Below are 4,618 nucleotides of genomic sequence, written 5' to 3' on the forward strand. Positions count from 1 at the left end.
CAGTTTCCACCTGTCGTGGGCTCACCTCCTGCTTCCACCTGCCACGGGAGCACCTGTTGTGTTGTCTCTTTCACAATCTAGAAGCCTTATCTCCTATTTTTCCCAATTTTTAAATACTTATTTATGGCAGAAAGAATTATCTGGTACAAAATGGTCCATCATAGCAAAGAACTCCACAATTTTTTTGTTTCCAAATATCCAGAAATTGTGAAAGAATGTCGATGATCATTAACATTTTGCCACTTTAAAAGAATTTTCATCACTTATGTTTTTTGAATCCCACTCCTGTAGCCACAAGGTGCAGGCATTACGGTATTTCACCCACAAGGGCTTCATATGTTCCCTGTGATGAAGACCTCCAATCTACACATAATGTGTTGTTACGTATTAATTATATATAAGAATCCCATAATCTGATATTAATGTTCGATTCCAATGTGTCAGTTTTCCTTTTACAATGTTTCTATAACTGATTTATTCGTTCATTTTGTTTGCTTTTTTCACCATGTATTTCACATTCAGAGCGTGAATGAGGTTCATGGGCCACATTACATTTCTTAAGTGTCTATGGTCCCTATTCATCTAGATTAGCTATCCTGGTTTTTGTCTGTTTCTTTACGTTTTAAACAGTCCAGGTCACCACTTTTCTTATTACAGTTTTCGTATTCTGAATTTTTCTTATTGTTTATTGATGATGTTAAGTGTGTTCCACTATGTCTGTATTTCAATTAAACTTGTCCTTAGGTCTGGTAAAAGTTAGATAAAGCAGATTTGCAGCTACTTCATAGATGCTATCACAGCCTTCCTGCACATCTTACAGGAAGCAAATGTCACGGCCATCGTCAATGGCGCCAACTTGGACCACTTGGTAAATGCACCATCTCTCCTCCTAACAAAATATCCTCACCTTTAAAAGTGGCAGATAACCGGACAGTGACCCTTGCCACCGTGCGAGTTTATCTTTTTCCTCAAAAACATTTCACCCGGTTTTGTGTGCACATTGCTAATATTTGCTTGGATACAAACACTGCAAACTCCTGGTTTTTCTTTAATATTTCTACATTGATTAGCTTCAGTAAATAAGTATTTTCTCTTCTCCCTCTCCCCCCTTAGAGAAATTAAAAGCTAATGAATAATAACTTTAAAATCATCATTTCAAAAGTAAGCATCTGCGGGTCATTTTTCTTATGTACAGTCGGGGTGCTTGGTGTCAAGGCCGGTGTAGCCGGAGTGTCTTTCATCAAAACAAGATGGCAACCTCAGGCCTTTATGAAGTTCCAAGAGCTGTTACCCAAGGCTCTCCTCAGGGGCTCCGCAGTTCCACAGAATTGGATCTGAAAAGGGCTTTTCCTTGTTAGTTCAGTTAGAAATGGCTAATTTCCCAGTGGGGACAGGTGGGCTCCAGGGTTGCCGTGGATACTAAGGTGGACGTATCCCACCTGATTCAATGCTTGCCAACCAGCTTCTGCTAGAACGGATTTCATACCCAAGGGCACCTTCTCTTTTCTAGACTGATTATCCTCTTTCAAGCCAAGAAGAAATAGTCCCTGACAAGCACTCTTGGGCATGACTGCAGCAGATCCTATTCCATTTTATCTCTGCCTTATTTGGTTGAAATGGTCAATTCTCATCTTAACAAAAATTCAGATGAATAGTTATATACCTTTTCCAAAAAAAGGTGTTTGACTAGATCAGTTCTTTGGAAAATCATTGGGTACCCTGCCACTCAAATGTTTCCCCACAGCTGTTCCTCCCAATGGAAGGAACTTGCTGAGGCCATGGGTCCCCCAACCCAAAATGCCTCCTGACTCTACTGGCAAGAGCATTCTTTCTGCTGTGTCTAATTCCTTGTCCCTGCTACCCTTTTGCAAATGTAACTGTGCTACTTTGTGGCCCTATAAGTTGGGGCAAGTGACCTAGTACCTCAGTACTTCCTTCCATTCTCTCACATGTAGAATGTGGAAAATAATGAGAAATGTTCTAGAGGAGGTATGAAAGGAGACACTGCAGGACAGTGGGTCTGTAGAAAATGCTCGATGACTTAGTTCCCTGTACCTTTTCCTACAAGGCTCAGCACATACTTGGCTTCCCAGTAACCACACGAGAGAGGAGCCCTCCTCCTACTTCGTGCTTAAGGACACTGGGACTGAGAGATACCTGGTTACGCTGACGAGCACTCGACCGCCCTGCTCTCTCTGATTCTTGTCTCCTGTCCCCACGGAATCTGCATTGATGACTCACTGCAGACTCAGTTCACATTGAGGGGTTTCCCCAAAAGCAGACCTTCAGTGCTATGGTCAGGCTCTCCGTAGGTAAGTGAAGTGTTCTATCACCCTCAATTCCCACTCTTGAATTTAACTATCATTCCGTTTTTATTTATTGTTTTCGACGACAGAGGCATCACTTTGACCCTATCGATTATTCTGGGGAAATCCTCCTGTCCAAGGAGAATCTCTGTGACACCATACACCCCACCCTGTCTCCCTAGTCCTCAGCTATCTTCTCATTTCATTTCAGCTTTCTGAATCAAGGAAAAGGTGACGGGTGCCTCAGCAGGGGCCAATCTCTTCTTAGACTCAAGACTGGTAGGGGACAGTTGGTGGCATGGTGGCTAGGGTGACTGGATGCCACATGGATGAAAGTCCAGTTAGAGTCCCAGATCAAAAAGCTTGAGAAACACGCTACATGTGTGTGCATGTGTGCCTAAAAGCCCAGGAGGAGGATGGGTAAGGGATTGCAATGTGGCCATCCTCCATGGGTTTCAGTTCTCATTTTCCTTCTCTCTCCCTTTCCAGAAAGTGCATGCACCCTCTAGCAAATAAAAAATATTTAAGGAGACTGGCAGACCTTGCTCTTTGATTGTTGAAATGTTTCCCCCATCAATATTAAGGTATAATCGGCAGATGAATAAATAAACTGTGATACACACACACGCACACATACCCTCACAGTGGAATATTATTCAGCCTTACAAAAGAAGTAATCCTTTCATTCACAACAATGTGATGAACCTGGAAGATGTGGTGCTAAGTGAAATAAACCAGGCCCAGAAAGACAATACTGAGTGGTCTCACTTGTACACACACTCTTGAAATTCTGACAGGAAATTTTCTATGGTCCTCACGGCTCTTCTTCATTAGAGGGCTTCAAGCCCAGAGGAAGGCAGCAACTCCACTTTAGGTTAGGCCCCAGACCCCTAAGAACCTGGCCCTCTGCTCTGGCATGCAAGAATCTCACCTTAGTCCTGAGTGTCCCACAGAGAGCTGGTCTCTCAGGCTGTAAATACCTAACTCTCCATGTAATTTGTTCACACTTTCCAGTGGGCAAACAAACAAAAAACCTCCTGAGAGAACACACACACCCAGACACACCAGGAAAAATACACCAGCAGTCCACTGAGCATGTGGACCTTAGTTCCCTAGCGCCTGGGTCCCGAACACGCTGTGACTATAGATACGCCACTTACATCTCCACTCTTTGAAATAAGAGGGATTAATGGTGAAATGATTTGCTGATTTGGCTCTGCCCTGCTGCACAGCAGGGGCTGACTGACAGCTAGCACCCTCTGTCCTCAGCAGGGTCGTCACTTCTCATCCCAGGTCACTCAGACTGCTCCCCGCACCCAGACCGTGAACCTCTGGACTGCAGAGGCGCTGCAGGTGAAGACTCGGCCACAGCTGAGCAGCGGTACAAGCACTGTCTTGCAGGAGTCAAAGGCTCTCCAGCTCTTATGCAGGCCGTGTGGTGACCAGCGGCTCCTGGGAAGCACCTGGAGTCCCTCCAAGCCCACCGGAGCCCTCGCTGGCTACACAGCGCTGAGTGCACACAGGAGCGCTAATTGAATCAAGCTTCCTCAGGATCAATATGGCTTGACTCCAAGTGAGCTGGCTATTTAAATAAGCAAAAGGAAATGCTATGCACTGGCCTCTTCTGTTTCTCTCCTAATTACAAACATATTTGGCCAACTCAGAACCAATTTATGTGCTGAAACCAAACAATTAAAAAGGTCTCATTACTAAAACCTGGGCATCCTTTTATGCAAATGAAAGATTGTGATATACAGGGGTTGACTATGAACAAAGCTGAACTTGGATACGTGTGTACTTCCAGGCACAGGAAGGTCCCAGCTGGCTGGGGCCTTGGGCTACCTTTGCTGAGGGCCCTCCGTAAAGCTAGAAAGCCCACAGCACCGTCTCCAGCTCATAGCAATGGCACCCACGTCAATACTGGAGAGAAAACGGGACAATGTTATCCACAAGAACAGCCGCATGGATGATCCCTCTTATACCCCGGTCTCAGTTCCAGACCTTCCGCACTCCAAAATCGTGCACCTCTGCATGTTTCAGTCCCTCACAATCAGGGCCACACGCTGTGGGCATGTCATGATCATCGTAAAGTCGGAGCAGAAATGTGCACCTGCTCCTAGACCTCCTCTATTACCCCGTGCGTTGTCACATGCACATGCATTATCACATGTAATTCTTTTTTTTTTTTTTTTGGAGAGATTTTTCACTGTAGGGCGCATGCACTCACCAGACAGACAGAGAGAGAAAGAGGGACAGAAAGCGAGAAATCACCCCCCAGAGGGGATGGTCATGCCGCAATCCCTTCTCCTCCA

Source organism: Tupaia chinensis, unplaced genomic scaffold (assembly GCF_000334495.1).
Source record: "Tupaia chinensis unplaced genomic scaffold, TupChi_1.0 Scaffold000240_1, whole genome shotgun sequence".
NCBI lineage: Eukaryota > Metazoa > Chordata > Mammalia > Scandentia > Tupaiidae > Tupaia > Tupaia belangeri.